We start from the raw sequence: 27,883 nt of genomic DNA, 5'->3' as shown, positions 1-27,883 counted from the left end.
CAAAAATCAACTCACTCACAATGTTTATGATTGGAGTACTTGTTTCTTTGTTACACTGTATCATTTCCTTAACACGCACATCCAATATATATATATATATATATATATATATACGCACACGCACACACACAGTGTAAGCACAACTAAGATATGTCTGTCATCTAGTGGTGAGTGGTGATTCTACAACTTAAAAATACACTCGATCTCTACATATTCTCAGTTTGGCACCAAGATAATAAATAAATAGATAAATAAATGAATATATAAATCAGCAAGGGGCCACTCAAGAGTGTGGTTGCCACATGCGGTCCCGCAGGTCGTGTTCCAGAGCGAATCGGTTTTGAACTTGGAGGTTTCATTGCAAAAGGTGCTAGTGACCTCCCGGAAACATTGACCGAGGGGGTCTTCAGTAGTTTACAAAGCCCAGACCTGCAGTCCAGTGCGGAGCAGCACTTTTGTACGCCGTCGGTGCTGTCAAGGTCAACCCTCTTTCTTAAACCTTCTCCCCTCAAACTTTCTTTGGCTCTGATCTCTTCCTGACCCTGGATCAGCCTCTTGCTGCCTGTCTTTCTTTGCCTCTACCACTCCTCTGCGTCTCTCCTTCTCTCCCCTGCTGCGGTTTCAACCCGTGTCATCACATCAGAGTCGACAGCTCTAATCACTGTGCAGGCTGTAAAACATGGCAGGGACTAACAGCGGGGGCTCAGTGTGTGCGCGCGCGCACACACACACACACACACACACACACACACACACACACACACACACACACACACACACACACACACACACACACGCACACGCACGCACACACACACGCACGTACACACACCTTTCCCTTTCCTTAACACGCACATCCAGTTGCAGTTGCAGACACACTTTGGTGGGCACACACAATCGTGCACGTTTACACTGATGCGGGCATGTGCGCAAACATATTCAAGGAGACTTCATCTTTCATCACACCCTCTCCATCTCGGGTGTATTAACGCACAGGTTTCCCGCCTGTGTTCTTGTACAACCCCAAACATGGTGTTCCTGGAGGTGGAGGAACAAAGGAAGAGCTGCCAATCAATGCCTGATCCACCTAATCCTCAGGTAAGACGGGGGGCTTTACCATGAAAGACTGTCGCGGGCTAGACAGGGGAAAACACACGAGTGAGTGACCCCAGCACTTTTTTGGGGGGGGAGGAATAGTTGTAGTTATAATTAATTGAATGCGTTCTCGGTGACTAGATTACTTTCAATGACTAAATCTTCTAGTCAGGTCTAGAACAGGCTGCATTTAAGGTGGATGATAATGCACATAAATTGCAACAATGGCATCAGTGGATTTTTTTTTGGGGGGGGGGGGTTATTTTGAATGTGTTGAAAACAAATGCTTGTTTTCTTTGCTGGGTTGGTTTCATAATTTTTAATCCATACAAGTCAGAGGAGAAAAAAAAACCTCAATCGCACAGGGAATCTCAACCCAAAGGACACTGTCAGAGCATATTAATTTATTGAACAGACTAAAAATAAATGTTTTTAAATATAAATCTGAATTGTGACAGTCGGCAAAATAACTCCCAAATAAATCACCTCAAGCTTGAAATAATTTAAAATATTTTTGCTGGGGAAAGAAAAATATCTCACAATTCCAAATATGAACTTGCTGCAAAAGGTTTTGAGTCAAAGTTGAAGTAACAATGCACTGGACGGATTCATTCATTCATTCATTAGGGTGGCGGGGCAGTGGGCTGATCAAAAATATAAATACAAAACTTTTGTTATTGCGCCCATTTTTCTTGAGCTGAACTAAAAGATTTAGGACTTTTTCTATACAGACAAAACGCCTCATTTCTTTTCTCAAATTGTGTAAAATTGCACATTTTTGAATGAATGTGCTGTTTTATTGCAGAAAACCTCAGTCACAATTGTGCAATCGTTGCTCACTAACAGATTTAGGAACGCCATTTGAGAGACCATTTTGTCAGGGTTGAATACTTGAAAATTTGTTGTGGTTTTCCTAATTCGCTTCAAAGCGCTGTGGCAACCAATTTCATGCATCTCCGCGGGGCCGGATGTAATTGCCTACTGGACCAAATGCGGCCCACAGGCCAGGGGTTTGTGTGACACCTATGGTAGGGAGACAAGGTTTGAGAGCGGGCAAAGTAAAATATTTGGGTATTTATGCGTTTTGTCACTCAAGGCAAGGCAAGGCGATCTGCAAATTCTATCGGTATTCAAAATAATTTTATTCAGCTCCAAGGAGGAGAAAGGACCAGTACCTCTCAAGGTTAGTCTGATTGTAGCTTAAGTGGGCTGATGTCCTTGTGTTGTCCAATCCGTGTATTCTTTTTTTTTTTTGTATTATACTTGGATTTTGTAATGCTTATGTGAGTGTTGATGCATTGCTGTTTGCGTGTGTGTGCGTCTCCGTTAATGGGGTAAAAAAAATGTTTTGACAGCCACTGTGCGCCTGATACAAAAGAAATCTGATTTCAGTGTGGGTAATTTATTAGGGACCTTTCGGCATTCATCATTGCAACAAGATCACATCCTCAATAGAAGATGTATGCTTGAAAAGTTTAAACGGTTTTATTCACCCAAACTCAGATAACAAACAAAAAAAATGGTTCAAGGGAACAAGCAATATTGTCAAACGAAATGTCTAAGCGCAAATGGTCACAGTGCAAACAGAACTTTCTCCATACACAAATATCATTTAAAAATATCAATGTATTTTTTTTTGTTAGAAAAAAAAAATACAAAGAATAAATGTTGACAAAGACGTGAACTGATTCAGCCCATCTCAGATTGTTTGTCCTTGAGCATTATCGCAGAGAGTAACATCAATACCTTCCTTGAAAAACATTGCCACAAGGAAAGGAAATTGAGATCTTTCAAACACCTGAGCTCAAGACAGAATTTCACCAGTAAAAACACCTCAAACTTCCCATTCAAGTAGAACAATGTGGAGCGTCTATGTCGCGCTGTCGATGAAGGAGCAAGGCTATATTTTTCCAAAAAGTTTGAAATGCCCTACATTGACAGCACATGGATGTTTATTTCGCAAAGAATGGCCATTTAAAAAAAAAAAAAAAAAGAAGATTCTCTCACTGAGTACAAACCATCATAATTTATCCTGTAAGATAAAGCACATAGCGGACAGTGTAAGTGATGCGTGTATCCTTTTCAATGAGGCCCTATGGAGTGTGAGTGTGTGTGCGCGTGTGTGTGTGTGTGTGTGTGTGCGCGCGTACGTACGTGCATGAATGCGTCAGGAAACAGGAGGGCTTCAGAAGATTTATTCCTGCTTGATCAGGTTGCAAGTGAGTTACTGCCATCACCTTACCCCCCCACCCCTCTCTTCTGCCCAGGGGCCAGCGTGGTATGTCAGCGTCTATGTGACACACACACACACACACATACCGGCATGCTTGTATGCACACACAGCAAAGCAGTATATCAGCATCTCTGTGACAGCGCTCTGTGTGTGACTGGCCCATCATCTGGCCATTAGACAATAATGGCCGCCAGAGCCCAGAAGGGTATCCTTGTGGGCTCAATACAATGCAACAGCATTTATTAGATGTAAAATCGGCCACTCGGCGCACACACGGAAGAGAATGTGAAGAACGCAGTGCAAATAGGCGGAGGCATAAAGGAGGAGAGGCGGGTTTGGTGGAAGAATCATGTCAACAGTTCAACGACGTGTACCATCTTCGTCGATCCAATTCAGGGGTGTCCCAATATTTTCATCTGAGGGCCGCATATTGAAAAATGGAAGGATGGTGTGGAGGCCCTTTGATAGTCCATCCATCCGTCCATTTTCCGATCCACTTTATCCTCACAAGGGTCGCGGGGGGTGAGGGGGCAGGGGGTGCTGGAGCCTATTCCAGCTGTCTTTGGGTAGAATTTGTTGAAGTCCAGCATGCTTCACTGTGGTCTCGTTTAACATTGTGAATGATGGCGGTTCGAATTTAAAGCGCTCAACGTCGCAGTGCACCACCACGCTGTATCCTGCCTGCCTAAAGTTTGGATTTGTGAGTGTGCGATGCACAGGTGTTGTGTGGAATGTCAATGAAGTTCTATTCAAGGGTGTCAGTAAGCCGTGACAGCGTGCCTCTGAGCCACCACAATGAAACCAAAGCGGCTAAGTGGAATCCAGCCATAACTCATTCATTGTCACTGCTTACACCTGTGCTCTCTGGATATATTGTGTTTGTCAAACTTTTTTTTCCCCCCACAGCATCTTCAAGTATTGCCTGCTTTTGAGAGCAGCCTCTAGATAGTTATTTGCGTTATACGCCGTACATAATATACTTCAAACCACAATTAATGATTTGAGATCGCATGTGAGCCTAACCCCCCCAAAAAAAATAAAACGTGTGATTTTTTTGACATTTAACTTCAAATCATGAGATTTTCAATCTGATGTGAATACTTTATGATTTCTTTAGTCTTCCGTGAAATCAAACAAATTTTTCATTTTTTTCCCCAAGGAGCTTTTATGAGAAGTGGTTTACAATGTGCAAGCGGACAAAGAAGAGTTTGAGGAAGAATTTCGGGCAACAACTGGACACCCTGCCCATGTTTATAATTATCATAATTATGAGTGTTATTATGTCCTGTGATTGGCTGGCAACCGATTCAGGGTGTCCCCCGCCTACTGCCCGGAAACAGCTGGGATAGGCTCCAGCACCCCCCGCGACCCTAGTGAGGATCAAGCGGTTTGTAAGATGAATGAATGAATGAGTGTTATTATTAATTCATTTTGATTTGAAAAGCTTTTTTTTTTTAACTCAGTTGTAGTCTTTGGCGGTTGCACCTTGAGAATTGTGTTTTTTCATGATTTTCCAGCAATTGCCTCTATGGAAGGGGAAAAAAATCCATTGTGAAGAATTGAGACTGAGAGCTGAAGTTCAAAAGTGCATTCAAATGAAATTGATACGAAACAAAGCTGTGAAATCATGAAACATTGCAGCTCTGATATCGGATAATTGATTCCTTGTTCAGGTTTTGCTGGTGAGCCTCTCCTGCCCACCCCACCACCACCACGATTTCTCTTGCAGGGACACTGGGACTTACATTATGTCAGTGTCACGCAAAATACGCGTGAATGGGATGTAATTCCCCCCAGTTTAAGTCCCTTATTTCCATTTTGTCATGTTTGAGCGCCTGTCATGCTTTTGAACAAACATTGACATCATTAAAATGCAAATGCAGTTTGGATGGCGGAGGAGACAGAGGGAGATCTTGGGGCTGATATGCGCGCAAGAAGAAGCACACAAAACTGAGACACACACAACCGCCAGTTGATATGGCAAACATTCACAAAGGTTGGAGGAGCGATTGAGTACAGTACGTACGGCGTGGGGGCATTTTTTTTTTCGATGATTGTGTGAATCTGGTGTCGTGAATACCTTGTGGCTCCTGCCCTTTATTAAGAAAGGGGAAGGGGGGAGTGGGGTAGCTGCCTTCACTTTGGGGCCCCTGCAGAAGCCCTGGGAGTGGGTAAGTGGGTTAACCCAGAGGCCCAGTCAAAGCCTGTGGAATGGATAAGTGGGTCACCCGCCCTCAACTGAACACTCAAAGGATCCACTCCGACTCCTCTCCCTTTTTATTATTAGAGCTGGTCTAATGTGTGAGGGGACCACAGGAAGGAGCACGGCACTCATCTCGGCAGGACTGAGCGAAGAAGTACAGTACACTGTGGCAACTAAAGGAGAAAGCAAATCGTGCGCGTCAACTTCCCTGATCCTTGTTGAAATCCCGAGCGAAAGGTCCAGTCGTCATGTGGGATAAATAACGTTGAAATTTTGCAATGGTTTTTGTGACCCTGATTACACTCACTTGGAAAATAACAACAAATAGTTGACTTGAGTGATTTGAAAACTAATAATCCATCAATTTGTGTGAGATGATTCAACATTTTTTTTCAATTTCACTGTCGACCTAACTCCAAAGTAGCCCTCAACAAAAATGAGTCATAAAATAAAAATGAGTTCTTGAAGACTCTATTTACTGTTCTCGGAAAGCTTTATCTATTACCAACCAATGTGAGAGTGAAAGGGTGCACTGGCGGGTGTAGGAAATTTCGCCGGGCGAGTGCCGAAAATAAATATAACAAATAAGATTGATAAGATAAGGTGATCAGCTGTACTTTTTTTTCCTATTAGTCGTTGATGTTTAATGTTACGAGAAGCACATGATTCAGTTAGGAAATCGGGACACAAACAGTCTTACCACACCATCATGAATCAACCCCCCACAAATAATCACTATAATTTCACACATTCTCACCATAGTCACAATATTTTTTTTAAAACCAAGTAATATCATCTAGTTTCCTGTTATGTGTTAGCAACGGTACAAATAACAATAAAAGACGTTTCATCCCGACTGGTATGCAACGTGTTCAAATGACTTTCACACCAACAAACAGAGTGGGTCCTTATATTCCGCTGCAAAACACCGCAACACAGATAAACAGTCCCTGAGGTAAGAGCCAAAATAAAGATCTTATTACTCAAGGAACCCCCCCCCCCCTCTCTCTCTCTCTCTCTCACACACACACACACAAACACACACACACACACACTCGCTTTCTCTCTCTCTTCCACCCTCCACACACACACAGTGTCTTGTCAGCTGCCAGACCCTGACGTCTCCTTTCATGTCGGCCAGGCCTCCGAGAGGAGCTGAGAGATGCTGAGGGGCGCACCGAGCCTCCCAGGGCTTTGAGCGGCGTTTGATTCCTGCTAGATAATAGCTGGTTCACTGTCAGCTTCCAGGATGATCAGTTAAATCCTTAATCACCGCCTGTCCACTTGCATGACAGTTATTTTTGGGCTCCTTTTCTGGACCGTCTCTTCCCTCTCCTCACCCCGCCCGATGAGAAAAGTAATCCCGCAAGAGAAGCAACAGGGTGGAAAAAAAAATGCTGTGAAAGGGATCTGCAGATGCAGTGATGGAGTGAAAGGCAGCCGGCTCTGGATGCAGCTTTATTTCCAAGAACTGTGTGGTACAGTACGCGGAGGATGGAAAATACGGAGAACTTTGTCACTGCCGATGATTCTCCAAGTGAAGGAGAATATTACTTTTAAGTGTCATCTTGACAAGAGGAAGGAAGTTGACCGTTCTGGTTGTCTTTGACTCTTCTTTTACTGCCCGTTTCAGACGAAGAAAGAAGAAAACGGTAAAGTCGTCACCTGTCAGCCTGTCCTGTAGTCCCGTCGTGGGCAGAGTGGCGTGGGGAGATGAGCGTTGCGTACCTGCCTTGATCAAGGCTGCTCCAAAGCAAGGTGCTGCCACTGCTGACAGCCTCTCAACCCCGTCCGCCGCCTCCTTCAAGATGAGGAAAATGTCAGTTAGACAAAGACAGAATTTTCGTGCTTGTGTCTTATTGTTCAGTTCTGAAAGTAAAGTTCAGGTTCAGAGGGCGTTAAAGGAAGTTTTGGACACTTGGGCACTGACAAATGGAGAGTCATGAATTATCTTTTAAGTCTCCAAAAGTTCAAAGCCTCAACTTCAAGTGGGGTGGTGGGAGGGTGTGGGGGTGATGTGGAATAAAATGGGGACTGTCATGAAGGGTATCCCATTAAAGCCAGCACAGCTGTCAGATTTATTAGTGGCATTAAGTTCCAGCTCTCAGGTGGGAAAAAAAGGTTTCCCAAAGATAAACTGTGTGAATGTGTTCAACAGAAATGGCGCAAATATCTAATTACACTTGGAAAGTATTACAGGCCTCTTCAGTTCATGCCGCTCTTTTCTAGAAGTCTCCCAAAAGTCCATTCGCCCACAACAAGAAACACCTTGTCAAGACGGCATAAGCCCTATTGCACTTGATTCTCTCAATGTCGTACTTTTTTGGTTTTTGTAGTCTTTCTTTTACAGCTTCTTTGATTGTTCAAAAAAATCTTCAATCACACTTTTCTTCCTAAAGGTCACAGGTAACTGGAGCCTATGGGATACTCACTGAACTGGTTGACAACTAATCACAGGGCACATACTTTATCGCATAGACAGACAATTCTTAACACTCACATTGACACAGATTTAAATTCTATGTATGAATAATTCTTTATCCTGTTGGTGTTTCTTTCGCCTGACTTGAATTATAGCTGTTGTAATGGATAAACAACTTTGCATCATCCGCAAATGGAGATCTTGCAGTTCCTTTTAAATGTACAGTCATACCTCGGTTTACGACCATAATCCGTTCCAGAAGGCTGTTCGAAAACCGAAACCACGCTCTTTAAAAAAAAAAAGATATATATATATATATATATATATATATATATATATTGAATACGTCTATTCACAATGGAACGCGACACGAAGAAGCGTCACTTCCTCATGTAAGGAAGAGGAGTCAAGTGTCGCATTCAAGTGTGCTCAGTTTATTCGAGAACCGAATTCTGGTCGTCATCCGAGGCATAAAAAACTCTAAATTTCTGGTTGAAAACCGGTTTGGTCGAGAACAGAGACGTTCGAAAACCGAGGTTTGACTGTACTTTGTGCGTGGCCATATCCTGCATCTACATGCCATGCAGAGAAAGCGCAGCTCTCTGGGCTGAATTTGAAAGGACAGATGGGAGCCCCTTCGATTGGTTGGGAATTGGCCCCCACAACAGCCCAAACAACCTCTTCTACATGGGATAGTCGAGCAAAACGACAAAAGAAAGAAAAGTCCATCCCCGTGCACAGATGGACTGCGTTTTTGTGCTCAACTTGCGCTGGGCGTTCTCATCTTCATAGCTACCGTACAGTAAATGGCCATTTATTAATTTTATTTGATGTTACACCTGCACTAAAGCATTACTCAGTGCTGTTTTTTTGTGTGCATTGTTACGTTTGAATAGAAATAAGCCTGCTTCAAAAAAAAAGTGTTGACTTTTCATGGGATTTCCTATTAAATTCTTTTTAGACCACATGGACTTATATGGCTTAGTTGTTCTGCAGCCCGCCTGCTTCAGCGCATCCCTCTCTTCTATCACGTTTCTCACAAGCACCTCCATGCGCACAGAAAGATGCTATTGTGGCTTTGCTGTAAAAGACGGCCCATACTCAATCGGCTCATTTCCACATCTTGACCTTTGACTGCCTGATTCTCGCTGGCGGCGCTCGGCTGCCAGCGCACAGCGATTCTTTCAGCCAATCGAATCAGAGCGCAGCTGAAGGTCAGGAGGGGTCACCGCCTCACCATGTATGGAATTCCATCGAGCCGCAAAGGTCAGGGATCACACTCAATCACAGCCCACGGAGCGAAGAAAACATGACTCCGAAAACCCACAACACGATGATGACACGCACAACAAACAGTAATACACGGTGACACATTCTGGTGGTAAACTGATATAGTGATCTGATGGATGTTCCACATAGTTTTATCTGGCATCAATCATATGGTCAGGAGGATGCGGGACTTTGCACGACTGGACCACTTGGTGGCGGTGGTAGTAAGAAAAGTACAGTAGAACCTCTGTAGTTGTCCACAGTGTGGGTCAACGTCATGTTTATTTCAGTATTCATCCGTAAATCCGGTGCAAAGAGAGGCGCACGGTCAACATGTAGTACAGGCATGAAGTTGGCCCCTGTAGAGTGGGCACCTGGAGACCGCCATCTACGACCGATCGTGCATTCATGTGTGACAAACCGTAACCCCCAGATCTACTTTTAGCTAGTGTAAATTCTCCTGTACTTTCCGTCACCAAAAGAGTCAGCTGCGGCGCGGGCACCCGCAGCGGCTCCTCTTATTGTCTGTTTAAGAGGGAGGAAATTTCATCTGCGCTGTATGTATATCACATTTGTACTTGATAGTTGATATTGAATAAAAACAACGTCCTTGGTCTGCCTGAACACTCAACATGGTCTGCCAAATTCCCCCCTCACAGTGCACTAGACTTGAAAACAAAGATGCGGCAATTATCACGCCTGACCACCACAACAGGGCCCTGAGTATTTAGAACCCCACAATTAGCCGTGTTTTACTTTAAAAACGTGTCTGACCGTTAATCATGTTGAAATGTTCCCTCTCCTGTGCAGTTAATACTGGTTTGAAGAAAAGGTTTGACCCTGGAACAGAATGTCTATGCTTACAGTATTTCCAAAAAGAAGAAATTCTCAACAATAAGGAGATGGATTAGGATCTGGAATTTTGTGTTAAAAGGAATCCATTTGTTGAGGGGACGATGCTGTTACTCGATGTATCTAATATAGTGGCATTATAATGGTAAATTCATGTATGCTTTCTACATATACCTGCAATAAAATCTTACTTTGCCTTCAAAAAAAGATTCAAATCTCATCTTCACATGCCTTATTATTACTTAATGACCTTCAAAGAAAATGAGCCACGTTTTGAACTCCAAAGAGTTGTACCACATTAAAATGCATGAGTGGCTTTTATAAATATTTTTCATCATTCTTTTTGTCCTGCCATGACCCATCAGGTCAACAACATTGCCAGACTGATATTCAGTTGCAAACGAAGCATGGATATTATTTTGTGTGTGTGTGTGTGTCAGTCATGGAAGTCTCAGAGGTGCCATCTGCAAATCTATGGAAAGATCGTCAAGAGACTCCCAATCAGTGCGAGTGTGTGTGTGTGTGTGTGTGTGTGTGTGCGCGTGTGTGCGTGAGTGTGATCTCTATGGGAGAATGCAGGCCACGTCTGCTGCTTAACACTCACTTTCATCACGCGCACACACTCAGAAGTGACAGTCCCCGTCTACAAAAGAGATTTCGAACATCACCAAGAGACCTGCCATCTCTTTGCCTCTCTCACTCACATGCAAACACACAAACATGGAGAAATACCCGCACAAAGGTTGCAACAAAGGGACTGATGATGTCACCCAGAGACGTGTCTTAGTCCCCCGTAATTCCCCATTATTCCTCCTAATGAACAAGACCGGAGCTCTTAAACGGCTCTCCTTTCCCAACCCTCCTCTTGTCTCCCATAACCCTCCGGCATCCTCACTTCCCGCCATCCATGCTAAATCTCTCCAGCATCACGCTCCCTATTGACACGTATCCCCAGAACACACCAGCAAACACAAGGCCCACAAAAGGCTGAGCGCCTCAGCTAACAACCGATACACAAAAACACAACAACAAAGCGCTTGTTGTCAGGTTGTTAAGTCCTCGCCGCTGTATCCGAGGGTTGGGGAGACGGCGAGCAGACAGTGAGAGGGAGAAGGGGATGAGATGGGCTTTGGAGAATAAAAGCCGGCTAATCCTCGCATTTGGATATGGGGAAACGCCGGCCCGCAGGAGAACTCATCAAAGCGGGAGCTAAATTAGCCTACATCCAGCTAGGCAGAGGAGGAGAGAAGAGGCAGAGAGAGGGGAGCACGGAGAGCTAGTCTCCTATGGGCCCAGATTAACAACACACACTCATTATTCTCCAGCATTTGCGCGCAAACACACATGCGCACACTGCCATGCCCACAGATTAGAAACATACACTCATTATTCTGTCTCAGTGGGACACTAAACCTCAAAATCCAGCATGCTTGCTGTGAGCACTTGCAGAGACTCGCTAACTGAGTAGCGTGGGCCATCACTGCCTTGGTGTGCACTGTTAGCTACTCTGGGAGCTAGCGCCTCAATGGGAGTATCTCGGTGGGCGCATGTGTGTGTGTGTGTGTGTGTAGGTTATTTTAGTAAACAAACCCTCCCTCCCCCAAAAACTAAAATAGAAAAAATATTACCATTAATGAAATAAAATAAAAACGAAAATGCCTTCAAAAAAGGAAAGTAACATTTATCAAACTGACCAAAGCTAGCTATAATTACAGTGAAATGTCCTTTGTTTTTGTTTTTGGTCATGTATGTAATGTCATGCACAAGCCTTTGGGGTTCATTTCTAATGTATTGATTTCTACATTGCTGCTCAGCCGTTATCCGAAAGAAGACAAGGTCAAACAATATTTAGGAGTTGTAGTCCTCCTCATGTGCGGAACACAGAGAAGTGAGGCTATGAAGAGGACAGATAAACAAAGTACCATATTTTCCGCACTAAAAGGCGCACCTAAAAGCCTTCCATTTTCTTAAAAGCTCACAGCGCGCCTTAAAATCTGATGCCCCTTGTGTATGGTCATTACGGTAATATTTCGACCCCAAAATGGCTTTTTGCTCGAGACACGCTGACCACGCAGAGTTCAAACTCAAGGCGAGCGGTTACGCAGTTGAACACAGAAATAGAGCCGCGGCAAGAGAGTTCAACGTTAACGAGTCAATGTTATAACTTGCTGTTGGTTAAGTGAACTGTGTCGCTGCTTTATTAAAAAAAAGTTTTACTGACATTTGATCGGCTTCTTGGCGTTTCCTTGAGCGTAGCTCCAACTAGTGGATGCATTGTAGATTGCGTCTTATAATGCGGTGTGTCCAATGTATGAAAAAAACAAAATAGGCCATTCATTGAAGGTGTGTCTCATAATCCAGTGCGCCATTTAGTGTGGAAAATACGGTACACAAAATAATCTACAGTGCCATTTTTCCCGTGTGGCACACGCAATCTTGGGTTGTCTGTTTAGCAGATGAGCAATCAAGTTTACGCCTATTTTTCCAGGTGGTAACAGTGGTATTTAATAGACAGCTGACAGTTGAGAGAGATGTGATCTCAGCGCATTCGGCGGGAAACGGGAAATATCGTTTCAATATCCGAGCATTAAACGTGTGATTGAGCAATGTCCCAAAATGGATTGTGTTAACCTCTGAGGTTTTACTGAACCTTTAAATCATAAGACAGACAAAAACAACCATAGTGGTCTGTGCTGAAAGCTGTGTTAGCGAGCGGGTCGTTCGCTCTCCCACTCACACACACGCACACATGCACACACAGTAGCAATTATGGCAATCAGCAAGCCGACCCAATTAGTGTTTCCTGCTTGTTAAGCCCTTGGGGTTGGCTGCTCGACCACCTCATTTTGCATAACTTAATCTGCAATGACAGGGTGTGACACCCAGACTTCTGACCCTAACTAGCTGCCTGTGTGTTTTGTGTGTGCATCTGCGCGTGCGTGTGCACGTACGAGACCATTTCTGTATTATAAGGACTTTGGTAGGTCCTCAAAATGTCAAAGGGATGTTAAAGTTACAATTAGATTGAGGTGGGCTCTGGTTCTTAGTGACGCTATTCAGAAACGCTTCGCGTAGAAATTGCGTGCGAAAGGCGCTGTGTGCGCGCGTGAGTGCGAGCAAGGGCGCGAGACAGAGACCTCCTATTTGTCTGACCTGTGTGTGGTTACAATTTACAATCACCAAATTGCTCCCAGGCTGAGGAAGACCTGTGAGTTCAGAGATCCAGGAGCGAAGCGCTCGATCTGAGCCCGATTCTGCGGCTACCTCCCCTGTCTCTCATGGGGGCTTTCTCCTCCCTCTCCTGCCTGTGCTACTTACAGGCTGATGGACAAGTCTGTTAATATGCAGCACGTGAGGTGAGGCAAAACAAGGTCTTTCCAGCCGCATTTGCTACTCGCGCGCGCAACCCAACACTTCCAATCTCGCTTGTATCTTGGAAAACGGACTGGAAGCTTGAAAGTAAGCTTACCTCGACAACGCAAGTGCTATGATTGTTCAAATTAGTTTCATGGTTAAACACTTGTGCCGTTATGGAGTGAAAGTGAGGCCCTCCCCTTTTTGGTGAGTGGTTGCCCCGTGACACATGTTGCCAGGCATTAAAGCTGACAGAAACCATGGTTACTGAAAACAAAAGAACTATTGTGGAAGTGTGTTTGATCTTAGTGCGTGTACGTGTATGTGTGTGTGCGTGCGTGTGTGTGTTTGAACTCGGTGTGAACTGCATGAAGTCTGCGGAAACAGGAACAAAAGCACAGCAGCATGCAAGTGTGGCCATCACCATGATTGCAAAGAAAAGAAGAAAAACAACAACTTGTATCTTCTTTGGCTCTCAAATTCCTCTGTAGTTTTAAAGTCGCCATTTTGTACTCATACCTTTCTTGCTAGTTTTTTTTTTCCCCCGCTGTTGTTGCTTTTTTGTCTCTTGGCCAGTTCCAAAGCGAGGAAAGCACAGTGGAAAGTGTTTTCTTCGAGTATCTCTCTGGTACCAATTCCATTAAAGGCAGGCTGATAAACAGGCTGGGATAATTAAAGAGGAGTGATAAATAGTGCTGCCTTAATTAAAGGGGAGTGATGAGGACACGTGTCGAAATGTTTTGTTAGCGGGCCAACGGACAGATGAAGGAGGAGAGTAATTGCTTTGGATTAATTATTTGGATATGGGCAGCAAGAGGGTACACACATCTCTTGAGGGTTCTTTCAGGATGGTGGAATGGAGGGGAGGGAGAGGCGACGGGAGGAAGCGTCACGGCTTGGTATCAAGGAGGGAAAAAAAAAACTCCCTCGTATCGCTCTTTCACTTGCAACAGCTTTCCGCCGTTCAATGAAAATTTTTCTGGCTGGTCAGAAAAAGAAAAAAAAAAAAGGCTTTTCACATTCTCTCGCAAATACTTTCACACCTGGGGGCTGCCCGGTCTCACCGCAGGCTTCAGCTGGTGTCCACTGAGGAGCTGTCAGAGGCCAATTACCTGAATCATGGCCACCTCTACTTCAGTTATTCTTTCACTTATCCTTTCCCTCTTCCAGAAACCCTGTAGCCTATTCGTCTTCTTTTTAGGCCATGTTAAAGCTTCAGATGAAAATATCGAAGATTTAGAATCATGGCGACACAAATGAAAACTGAATGATGAGTTGTAGCGTGCCAGATGTAGGTAATTAAGTTGGAAGGTTAAGAAAAATGAGGAAGAAAAAAAATCTTTAGCGGAACATAAAAAGGTAGACAATAAGAACACAAAGAAGTTTAAAGTGTAGAAAACTTTCAAGTTGGACTTCTAAGTCCACCTTTTGATAGTTTTACCGTCATGAGATTCTTTGTGTTCTCCTACACGTGTTATTAAAACGTGTTGTCGCTGAACAGCAATGTTTCGGAAAAATACTTTTTTTTTTCCAGAACTGTCCTTCAAAACGTGCACTTCACTTTCAACCACAACTTCATTCTTCACTTGCAAAGACTTGCAACTTTGCAAGACAAAAGTCAACTTTGTTTTAAATGAACCACGAGTGGACACTTTGAAATAATATCTGAAGGTCTTTTTTTGTATTGATTGACACATGCACTTTAAAATCAAAAATTAAATTATGAAATACACCGATTCTTAATGAAATATCAATGCAATGCTTTGCAAAAGCAGGCTGTTTGACCTCTCTGCCCATCGTTATATGATAAAAGGAACACGAATGGTTGGTATCAAAAGCTGTAATTATATTTATACATGCAGTTTTTCTGTGCTGAGATAAAGGATTTGTAAATCTGCTTCAACATTCAAATCATGAAAACCTATAATACAACTGACATGGCTGTGAAAACAGAATCATATAAAGTATTTCTGGTGCTGTTTATTTTTCGTTTGTTTGTTTCTGGAAAAAAAACAGAAATATGAACATCCAGGCAGCCCGGTAGTCCAGTGGTTAGCACGTCGGCTTCACAGTGCAGAGGTACCGGGTTCGAATCCGGCTCCGGCCTCCCTGTGTGGAGTTTGCATGTTCTACCCGGGCCTGCGTGGGTTTTCTCCGGGTGCTCCGGTTTCCTCCCACATTCCAAAAACATGCGTGGCAGGCTGATTGATCACTCTAAATTAACCCTAGGTGTGAGTGTGAGCATGGTTGGTTGTTCGTCTCTGTGTGCCCTGCGATTGGCTGGCAACCGATTCAAGGTGTCCCCTGCCTACTGCCCGGAGACAGCTGGGATAGGCTCCAGCACCCCCCGCGACCCTTGTGAGGATCAAGCGGTTCGGAAGATGAATGAATGAATGAACATCCATTTCTCAATCACACAAAAATGTCCCGACTTTCAAAACTTTAAACCCTTCATGTAATATACTGGCAATGTTTTAAGTAGCATTCCAGTCCAGTTTATTGTCTTAAATGTTACATTTTTTTATGTTTGATCAAATTCAGAAAAAGAGAATGACAACATGCACGGTTTACAAATCATTTCATTTGTCACGATGAGCTGGTCAAACATGAAATAAACTTCATATCAGTTATGCCTTTAATTGAGAAGACAGTAAAATCATAAACCAGATGAAGAGTGGAAACTAGAATCTATAGGCCTACCATTATAAAAGAAACTAAAACAACATAAAAACACAACAACAAACAACTGTCAATTTGTGAGCATAGACGTGCTTTGTACATAGACACCACCTGGAATTAGTTGTATGGCGTTTAAGCACTCGATTAAAAAACAAAAAGTCAAAGGTCTACACTGATATTTTGAGAATATTTGTTGTGCAAAAGTTCTCAAAAGTCAAAATAAAAACGTAGGATTATTGTGAAGACAAATAACATGTCTGTTTCACAATTACATGTCAATCTTAGGTTAGCTTATCGACTAGTATGGCTTCTTCGTCTTTCCTCATCATCAGTTCGTGAGAAGGATACTTGTCAGGAATTTAGTTTATTCACTGGCTGGCACGGTGGCAACAATTACTCACTTAAGGAGGGACTCTGCAACATATTTAGCCGGACTAGTAGTCAGCCGAAGCTCGGTGCTAGCTAGCTGGTGCGGCTAGCATCGAGCTTGCCTCGGCCTCCGACTACTCAATGACGCGAACAGTACGCGTGCGGCCAGCTCTGAGAAGCTATTTGGGATGTCTTTGCGATTAATTGTCACATTAATGTCACCATTAAGCGCCTTCAGCTGGTCCAGAATGCCGCTGCTCGCCTCTTGACTGGTACTCGTAAGAGGGAGCACATAACTCTGGCATCCCTTCATTGGCTCCCCATTCATTTTAGAGTTATTTTGAAGATCCTCCTCTTTGTTTTCAAATCTCTGAATAATCTCGCGCCACCTTACTCTCTGAGCTCATCCGCCCCTACACACCTGCCCGGCGCCTCAGGTCTGTGGACCAGACATTATTAGACGTTCCAAGAACTAAACTGAGGCTCAGAGGGGATCGAGCCTTTTCTGTTGCTGGTCCCTCTCTCTGGAATGATCATTCGGTGAGCCTCCTCGCTGCCCATCTTCAAAACCCTCCTCAAAACTCACTTGTATTCTTTGGCATTCGACTCAGCATGACTTAGATTTGTTCTTGGTTTTACTGTTTGGTGCTTTCTACCGCCTTTATTACCGATTCGTCTCACTGTTTATTGTGCATGTTAAATTGCTCCATGTACAGCACTTTGTATGCAGCGATGGCTGGTTGAAAGTGCTCTATAAATACTGTTCACTTGACTTGACTTTTGCAGTTCAATGTATTTTGATGAGGCACAAAATGCTATTTTTTTCTTCGAACCTGTTTATTTCGAGCCTTGATATGAACACTGAATGGAAAACTGGTCATCCTGCTCTGGTCATCCTGCTCTAATCAGAGTTTTTGTGTTTGCTGTATCATTTTTCAAAGCCAATAATAATAATAATAATCCCGTGGGAATGTGACTGCTCCTATGATGTACTCATAAATGTTACCTCGGTGCAGCAATGAAAGATTTACAGCCCATATACACCACACACTCTCTCTCTCACACACACACACAAAACACATGCCTCACCTCTCCACCTCGGTGCATGTATGTGTGTGTGTGTGTGTGTGTGTGTGTGTGTGTGTGAGAGCAGGTAGGACCATCTGTGGCATAGATCACAGACAGATGTGCACAGCTGCACCACCGGGCCAGATCACCTTACCTAAATACTTTACCATGTGAGGGATTCATTTGGCCGCATTAATTGACGGTAAACTTGCTCCGTAACGACGGCCCCACACTAATGCAGGCTCACACACACACACACACACACTCACGCACACACACACAAAAACCCAGCCCTGCATCACAGGTGGCTTCCTTCACTCACAGGAGCAATGAGTGGGTAACCGGTGGTAACTGGACGCTGATCAAAAGGAAGATTGACATAAATAAAGAGCCTGCAGGAATGCATTGTGCAAACAAAATATGAGCTGGGCCCCCAAACATTCCCCGGAGGGGAGGGCTGAGGAGGGGTCGGCGAGGGGGTGCGAGAGACGGGAGGTGGAGTCCAATACTTCACTTTGTCTTTATTCCCTCCTGTACTCCTGTCTTTCATTTACCGCCTCAGTGTACAGAGACAGATTAAAAACAAGAACAGGACCGCAGCAAAGTAAGAGGGGAAAAAAAGAGGCAACGGTGGTGATAGATGCTTCCTTTTAGGGGAGCCATCATATTCAAACAAGATATTAAAACAGGTGTTTTGAGGGCGCAACGGAGTAGATTTCACCCCTCCAGTGACTGTCTAATGTTCTGCCACCTTTTGTTGTCACTTCCAAACTGGACCAAACCTCTATGGCGGGCTTGATATTTAATCCTCGCTCAATGAACCTTTGATATGGTAGCCGTCACCCAAAGGCCTCTGAGGATTGTGCACACACGCAGAAAACTGCCCTGGGGAGCTTTCATGTGTCTTTCGGGTGTCTGTTTGTCTCCATGTAAGGCTTTAAATCTAGAGAGGAAAACAAAGTGGCATAGTCCATGTAGCCACACATACACACACACACACACACACACACACACACACACACACACACACACGCCCGTAACACTACCATAAGAGGAGTTCACTGTTGGCACTGCATGATCAACCAGCACTGGGACATTTTTAGTTTTTCTTTCCAAAACAGAACCAAAGAGCACATCATTATTGCTAATGTTTGTTTTTTCCTGGTGTTCCTTTGTTGTACTTCTCACGATTTTTTCCTTGAATCAAGTTTTTATCAACCCTTACAGAGTTCACGTTTCCTATTCTAAGTCCTATTCTGTCCAGTACTTTCCGGAAACCCTGACAACACAAAAGCAATAACTCATCCAGAGTCAAAAGCCAAATAATTTAAAAAAGACTATGTTAAGAGGAATGTTTCTGAGAAAGATAATAAGTTAAAAAAAAAAAAAAATCAACCTTATTTGGTTTTAATAATTGTTTGACTTTTATAATCTGACTGTCCCAAACCATTGGGGAGCAATTGTTGAGGGGAAGCAAGATGAGACAAATTGCAACTTCAAGTCACCACAAACATCTGAAGACAAACGCTCAGTAGGGACTCGCAAAAACCTGTCAAGCACCTGTTCACCCTGAATTCTCTTGACTTGAGTTTGGATGTTTTGAAGCATGTGTGCCCTGGAGCAAGGTATAGCACCCAGTAGAAGTTGAGAAACTCCTCTAGTGGCTCTGGCGGTCTTCAGGGGCAGAGGAAGGGGAAAAAATCCACTTCAGGGGTCCCCCGGTTCTAAAACAAATGAATATATTGCGTAGTGTCTCTGGGTTGACTGGACACACGGGACGGGCGAAAAATGAATAAACAAAGATAGAAGTGGAACGCTGAGGGGAGTCTGGGATTCTCACCTTATCGTCTGCACACGGAAGAAAAAAAAAAGCTTTGATGAAGGGAGACGAGGCAAAAGGCAGGAAAAAAGTTTGGAAGAGAGGAAAGAAAAACAAGGAAAGGTAAATCTAATTACGGGGGCCCAGATATGGCAGCGACGTCAGTTAACACCGAGACAATAAACACAACTCCCAGGCAAGCATGCTGTGCCTGTTCACGTGTGTCCGTTGGTGTGTGTGTGCGCTCATGTGAGCGATAGGCACAGGAGGAGGGCAAGAGGGAAAGACGAGCCCGTGTTTGTTTGGACGTGACTGTTTCTCAGGCCCCCGAACGCTGGCATTCCAGAGCCGCGCAAACCCCTCACAAGCGCTGACATTTCATCATGGCTGAGGTCAGATCTCAGCACACGCCCTGTGGCAAGCCCACAGTACATCACTTCAAAACATGATACCCATGCCCGCCAATAAAATGCGCCGTCTCATGAAGGCATTCGACACATCGATAGAACCTTTTTATCTGTGACGGCATTCCCCGCAAAGGTCTGAAGTTCTGAGTCAGACTTTGTCCATTCGTACACAGGTACGTGTTAATTAGATGTGCCGCCTAAGGAGTTAGTTTGTTGAATCTGTTGTGAAGTTTTATACGTCCATCCGCTCATTTTTTTCTGATCTGCTTATCCTCACAAGGGCGTGCTGGCGCCTATCCCAGCTGTCATCGAGCAATAAGCAGGACACCCTCTACCGGTTGCCAGCCAATCGCAGGGGGCACGTAGACCAACAACCATCCGTGCTCACAAACACACCGAGGGACAATTTAGAGTGTTTCATTAATGTGCCATGCAGCTGTGAGGCAGATGCGCTAAGCAGTTGACCACCAGACCGCCCATATTTTGTATAGAATCCTGATACAACTAACTATAAAACCCTAAAAAAATCCTTTACATTTGACAAAGCTTTCAAATCCTGAAAAGACAAGCCAATGTAACTCGTGGCACTATCACTGAATCAATTGCAACCAATCAGAAAGCAGAGCAAAGTGATATCTGGAAAAAGGGGCACAATCAAAACATATTTTACGTCAATTTTTTTGTTCAAGTTTTCTCTTCATTGTTTAAATGTTGTCAACTGCCATTCTTGTCGTTTTCTGCGAGTTACTTAACTGTTTTCTCTGCTTTGCTTTTGAATGTCGGGTTTGTATTGTTGAGTTTGTAAATGCTTGGAAGTGTCTTTGCTTCTGTGAACCACATTGAGTTGGCTTGTATATGAAAGGTGCTATATAAATAAAGCTGCCTTGCCTTTCTTGCCTTTACTGGAACGTGCGAGCCCTCGTTTGGTTGTGGATGATTGGGAAACGTAACCAACCAACTGAGGAACCAAGCAAAAATATGGAATAAATGAAAATGAAAATCCAGCTCCGGCCTCCCTGTGTGGAGTTTGCATGTTCTCCCCGGGCCTGCGTGGGTTTTCTCCGGGTGCTCCGGTTTCCTCCCACATTCCAAAAATATGCATGGCAGGCTGATTGAACGCTCTAAATTGTCCCTAGCGTAGTGAGTGTGAGCGCGAATGGTTGTTCGTCTCTGTGTGCCCTGCGATTGGCTGGCAACCGATTCAGGGTGTCCCCCGCCTACTGCCCGGAGACAGCTGGGATAGGCTCCAGCACCCCTAGTGAGGATCAAGCGGTTCGGAAGATGAATGAATGAAAATGAAAATAGAAGGACGAGGAAAACCGATTTTGGTAAAATTATGAATGGTCGTGTTTTCTAAAAACACAACCAATGTCATGATTGTCATGTGTTTCAGTGACCTGAAATTCAGTTGGCTTTATGGTCAAGAAGCCAATACAAAAAGAAACATTGTCCTTATTTATTAATAAACTGTGCTTTAAAATGTGACATCTCACACATATCTCAAATCTTTCTCCCTTCCATCATGCTTGTTCCAACTTTGGCCTCACAGCAGGTCTCATTCAATCACACCTGCCTGCTTTGTCTGCCTCTGCATGCATGCGTGCATGTGTCAGTGTAACCTAAACAGTTTTTTTTTTTTACAGCGACGACCCTCAAACAAACCCCTGCCCCACGCAGCCACTATCTGCCGATGAAAATGGGTAAGAATTGCTCTTTGCTGAAACCGAATATGCTTCACCGGCAACCATCCGGTCGCTACACGTACAAACTCCATCCATTCCAGGAGGGGCGGGTGGGCAACAAGCTGTCGTATTAGTGAGCTTTCAGCATGGTTGAAGAATGGCCATAAAAGGTAAAACCCATCACGCTCGCAACTGCTTACTGTAAACAAGCGGCGAGGAAATGGAAAGGGTGAGAGATGCCATCTGAAGAGGTGAAGAAAATGGGGTCCTGGGGGGGGGGTGTGAAGACATGACTGTGCAGACATTGAGTGTTCATATGTGTTTATTTGAACGTCATGGTGGTTTTGACACACAAAGGCAATATTAGAAGTTTAAAACAAACTGATATTCCTCATCGTTGGGCGGCAGATGTGGTTAGTGATTCAGAACACGGCCTGGTACTGACGAGAAGATCGATTTACTTAAAGGCACAGGGATAAAGCTGGCACACCTAACTGTCATTTGGTGCCCGTCCACATTGCGTCCAAACTCCGCCTTCAAGAAAGCATTTTCAAGAAGCTACACATGAGGGCTTTGATCTCAAAACTGACTACGGTTGATCCTACAGGTGAGGATAAGCGCATCAGAAAATGCATGGATGGATGGATGGACTCTACAAATGTGACGACTCAGCTACTATTAAACAGGAATGGGAGCTTATTGCAATATAACATTAGCTTAGCCACCCCAGTGGTGCGTCTGTTTTGGCTGCTCGGGGTGAATTCACCATGCATTGTGGGGGTTTTGTGTTTTGAATGACGAGGTAAACTTATACAGTATTCACATTAAGAATGTAATAGAAAAAAAGCCTTCCTCTCCCTTCCCGATACAAGGTGTGTGGCAATGACGTCGGAGGACTAACTCCATCACGCTGTTTGCCAATATATCTCCAATGTGTGAAAGCTTTTTTTGTGTGTTTTTATTCTGATTATATTCACGGACTTGAATTGGCAATGGAGCCGTAAAAGCGCACACACAAACACACGCCACCCGACAATGTAACAATGCAAAGTGGAAAAACATCAGTCAGACTGTTAAGTGTGAAAGTAGACATCCACCAGTGAATAGCGTACGCCACAGCAAATGAACGAGATGCATCAAGGATGGAGGAGTGTGAATGGAGGTTAGGAAGGCAAAACAAAGTCAGGCTGATGTGTTTCATCCAATTTTGAAAACTGACTTTTAAACGCAATATTACATTTCTATGCTCGCAGAGAAAGAAGATGGGGAGGGGGGGGGGGTTACCTGTTTTTTTGCTTAATAAGAATAACAAAATAATGTACTGGAGATGTAAAAGCAAATAGACGGGTGCAGATAGGAGCCCTTCCGGAAGGCTGAAAGACATTTCTGAAGCACACGCAAAGTGCGACAGACTTCATTAACAAGCTTAAGGGTATTATTTGCTACTTGGTCTTTCCGGTGCTCCGATTGGGAGCTGAAAGAATTTGGGAATGTGAAGAGGAGCACAATACAATGCAGATGTAGAGTGGACAACATCAGTTAAAAACAGGGGAATAATGGAAGAGCAGCTTTGCATCTCTTGCAAGGTTACTCTAGCTTAACATTGAGGAAACAAAGAGGAAGATGTATGGGATGAAATTCTTCATTGAAGATTGGATTTTGTTGTCACATTGATGTTGAATTGACATTGGATGCCCACTGGGAAGTTCACTTAAAAGTTCGAAACAATTCATTCATTCCTTCGGCATTATTTCAATACGACATGAAACCTGACAGATATGCTGACGGACATGCAGTGCGATATTACCTTGTGTGTCTGGGAAGGGAGTCTCTTCAAGGGAGTCGATTACCTATTATTATTGCATTGGCCATATTGTACCGGGACAGAGATGCTTGTATCACATTCCTGAATCTTCAAAACTATCATCACATGTTTCTACTTTGCTATCAAATTCTGCCATGGTATCATTAAAGAAAAAAAAACAAAAGGCAAAGAAAAAGACAAGCACAATTGTGGAGTACATCCTTTATCAATTCTAAACGTTAAATATAATGCTAAATCAGAACGAAGTTGATAAATAGAGAAAGGTATGGCAATAGCCATTATGAATACAAGAGAAAATTGACACAAGAGTACCAGGGTGTGTATGTATAAAATCCAGATACAAAACAAAAATTGTAAAAATATCACGGTTAAGGGTAAAGCATGAGCCTTAATGGAGACTTCTCTGTTCTTACTTTCTTTCTTTTCTGATTGATATAAAAATGATCGATTAGATATAAACACATAACACGGGGTAGGACTAGATACGTTTTTTACTTCTTCCTCCTCCCTTGAACATAATAACTGTGTTGAATGATGACTGATTTCTCTTTCCTTTTTACTATTTTACTTACCTTGCTTTCTGTCAAATTATTACTGTGTACGTTTTGTGTTCAATAGACAAACAAAACGATGTTCTGGTGCATTTTTCAGACTTTCAAATTTGGAGGTTCCACTATATAGTAGATACACACCAAAAGAACATTGACAATGAGCCATGAGCAAGCCACTTAGCATGCTTCTGTGATCATGCTGTGTGTGTGTGCGTGTGTGTGTATGTGTGTGTGTGTGTGTGTGTAAGGGGGGAGAAATTTTCCATTCATGGGGCCAACACAGAGGTAATGAGGTCACAGGGCCAGATTTTGTCTGTTTTTCTATCTTCGGGGCTCCATTTAAATCAAGTGCTGCTTTACTATACTATTGAGTGAACAGCACAAAATCACCGTTTGTTTATTTTTTCATGAACAGTGAATAATTTACAAGTTACACAATACTGCAAGTCTGGAAGCACTATAAAAAAAAATACCAGTATCTGTCAGTATATGTTCAAACGTAATTGCAAATATGCATGAAGAAAGTTGACAGCCCCGTGGAATTATGGGAAAACATATTTTTGTAGTATTTAGCCTACAAGTAGGTTTGAACTTATTTTCAAATGCGTTACAATGTATTTACAAAATGGATTCACTATATTATATGTTGACTCCACATTGGCAGGTCCACACTTCTGTATTGCAACTGTGGAAAAATATCTCAGATTTGGAATTCTTTCACAAATGGCAATCACACCTAACATCTGGACTGTCACAGGCTTTTTAAGATCAGGATTGATTTTGACACAATATGCCAGAGAGTGTTTACGACATATGCAGGATTCTTATTTTCATTCCACTGAGAACGCATCCATGGGAGAGTTTCACAGTTTACTGTCAGCTGGAGACATCGAAGGTTTGCTGATTTGGAAACTTTTGGACTGTCGGCGGCACATTCTTGGAACGCTAATGCACATCAGTTGTCTCGTGTGTAAATTGTGGCTTGTCGTCAGTCAGTCCTTCTGTGTTTCTTTCATGACACATACATGTGCCGTATCCTGCACCTCTTGAGAGCACGTTCAGTATATACAGGAGATATGGTCAAAGATTTTGAAGGTCTCTCTAATTCATAAAAAAAGAAAAAAAAATCATCCTCTGTCATCATCATTATCCTGACTAAGCTTGCGGTCTCATATTTGCCAGATGACTGCAATCCGTGGATGCAAATACTGATGCTGTGAATGCATTGCAGCATGGCATCATTAGTCATTCATTCCTTTGGAATTCCGTCAACACAAGGGTATTTTTCAAAAATGTTGCCTATTTGGATTCGTTTTCCAAAATCAATGTCAACTCTCATCATTATTTCATGTGAACATCACGCAAAGAAAATAATGCGGCATACAAGGTCAACGGTTGCGAAAACAATGGAGTTCAACATAAAATCTCGCAAAAAAAGAAAAAAAAAGTTACCCCCAAATTTGCCCAAAAATTAACTACCGCAAAATTCTGTCAATAACACACACCTGTCTATCATACGCCCCCCAAAATCCATCCATCAATCCATTTTCCAAACTGCTTAATCCTCACTAGGGTCGCGGGGGGTGCTGGAGCCTATCCCAGCCGTCTTCGGGCAGTAGGCGGGGGACACCCTGAATCAGTTGCCAGCCAATCACAGGGCACACAGAGACGAACAACCATCCATGCCCACACTCACAGCTAGGGACAATTTAGAGCGTCCAATCAGCCTGCCATGCATGTTTTTTTGGAATGTGGGAGGAAACCCGGAGCACCCGGAGAAAACCCACGCAGGCCCGGGGAGAACATGCAAACTCCACACAGGGAGGCCGGAGCTGGAATCGAACCCGGTACCTCTGCACTGTGAAGCCGACGTGCTAACCACTGGACTACTGGGCCGCGCCCCCCAAAATCAAAAAATATTTTCTTTTTTTAATGAATCCGCATATGATACAGGGATGATTTTGGATCGTTTAAGAAGGGGGCGGGGCGGGGAGTGGAGGGTGCTATTTGGTGAGTTAAGAATTATTTTTGTTCCATTTTATGAAAGCTAAAGAATTTCAACACATTGGCTCACAACACTACCCGAATAATTAAAGTGAAAGTTTGGCTGACAGACTAAAACAAATTCAATTACTTATTGTGGAAAGTTGTTATATAATATGAACAAATTGGAACTTGACCCAACATTTGGATTCATTTGAATCCAGATGGCAATAAAAGATGCATTGACACACACACACACACACACACACACACACACAGGTGGATTTATTTTATAAACAGAATTCCCATAAATAAATTTCCTGGAATTGAACTTGAAAGATATTTCATCTCTTTCTTTACGGCCAAAGATGTTTTGGAACACATGCTCTGCAATATATGGCTCGCTGAATGATGCTTCGGTGTTTAAATCGAAATACAGGTGCACCCTCAGCGGCACACACACACACACACACACACACACACAGTCCCACAGCTGCAGCACAATCAGCATGTTTGGACAAAGTGTCAAGAAAAGCTGTCTCGTTTGGACAAAAAGCACCGGGTAAAATTAGGAATTCCATGACTAAATGTCGTCATCCTCATCATCGTTCTAGACTCCACATACACACACACATACACACAGCATTGTCCTCTGTGCTCGTCGCTGACGACGACTGATAGAGCCAGCGGAGACGGGGACAGACGAGTCAAACAAAGAGAAGAAATATGAAGACAGGAGGAAACGGAGAGCCAAAATAAGCGAGGAGGAAGCAGAGCGACGGAGAACAGGACAAAAACTGACACATATTAGAACAACCAGGACCCACAGAGAGATTTTCCCTTCCTTTGAGCTCATATACAGAGATTAGTGGGGGCGGGAGAGAAAAATGAAGAGCGTGTTGCCTTTCTTTAAAAAAAAATTAAACTGCAAAGAAAGGCGAAACTTTTTAAACCCCAAAACCTTTCTTATCACCGAGTCTTCTTCCATAAATTTACATGACATTATTAAGTTACACAGTGTGACTGAAGTGCAATCGTTCGGCTTAAGTTTCTGAGACTCCATCAAGGGCTCAAAAGTAGCTGGACAGGTGATTCCTTTGGATTTAATTGTCTATTAGAGTTCAATCAAGTACAGTCTGGAGGTGAAATCAGATCTATTATTGCTCGACTAGAGCCACCAGAATGAAGTCAAAGTGTGGCCGGCAAGATTTTTGGTGCCTTGTTGATGAGAAAGAAAGCAATGGTGACAATTGACAATGTCATCACATTTTAGGGACAAATTGTCAACATCTGGGGTCGTCTTAAGCACCGTCTTCCTGGTTACATTCATCCATCCATTTTCCGAACCGCTTAATCCTCACGAAGATCGCGGGGGATGCTGGAGCCCATCCCGGCCGTCTTCAGGCAGTAGGCGGGGGACACCCTGAACCAGTTGCCAGCCAATCGCAGGGCACACAGAGACGAACAACCATTCGCGCTCACACTCACCTAGGGACAATTTAAAGAGTTCAATCAGCCTGCCATGCATGTTTTTGGAATGTGAGAGGAACCCGGTGTACCCGGAGAAAACCCACAAAGGCCTGGGGAGAACATGCAAACTCTACACAGGAAGGCCGGAGCCGGGATCGCACCCACGACCTCTGCACTGTGAGGTCAACGCGCTAACCACTGGATCACCGGGCCACCAGTCTTTCTGGTTAACATCTAAAATTCCATCACATGGTGTTTGCGTGTCCATTAGAAACTGTGCAACCTGCGACTCTCTGACAATGCCTGCACATCAAGAGCATTGCGGAGTTGATTCATTTGAGTTTTTTATGCCGAATCAGTGGGCCAATTTTGGGCGGTCACACCCACATGGAATACAACACGTGCAAATTTGTTGCAGTATAGAAAAGCTCTCACAAATTGTCTTAAGAATATGAAGGAATGTCAGGAGGGCCTTTGTGCCACTTGCTTGGCCGCTAAAAATGTGCGATTTTACACGTGGCAAATGTTTAAGCCTTGGTGGAGGTAGCGCAGCGCGCCCTCGGCCGCCGTCCTCTATTTTCCTATTCAGCTGCGAAAGCGTG

The 27,883-nt window shown here is 43.6% G+C and overlaps 1 long non-coding RNA gene across 1 annotated transcript in view; it reads right to left on the bottom strand.

The window, feature by feature from the left end:
* Positions 1-6,532: 6,532 nt before the first annotated feature.
* LOC127608047 (uncharacterized) overlaps positions 6,533-27,883 on the bottom strand; it is a 37,487-nt gene continuing 16,136 nt past the window's right edge. Inside the window, exons 2-3 of the long non-coding RNA XR_007964178.1 lie at positions 7,260-7,332; positions 6,533-7,151 (exon numbers count right to left, since the gene is read on the bottom strand). This is a non-coding gene — a long non-coding RNA (uncharacterized LOC127608047). The remainder of the gene's footprint in view (positions 7,152-7,259; positions 7,333-27,883) is intronic.

The sequence above is a fragment of the Hippocampus zosterae genome, chromosome 9, assembly GCF_025434085.1.
Source record: "Hippocampus zosterae strain Florida chromosome 9, ASM2543408v3, whole genome shotgun sequence".
Taxonomy (NCBI): Eukaryota; Metazoa; Chordata; class Actinopteri; order Syngnathiformes; family Syngnathidae; genus Hippocampus; species Hippocampus zosterae.
This window is presented reverse-complemented; position numbering and strand designations above follow the sequence as displayed.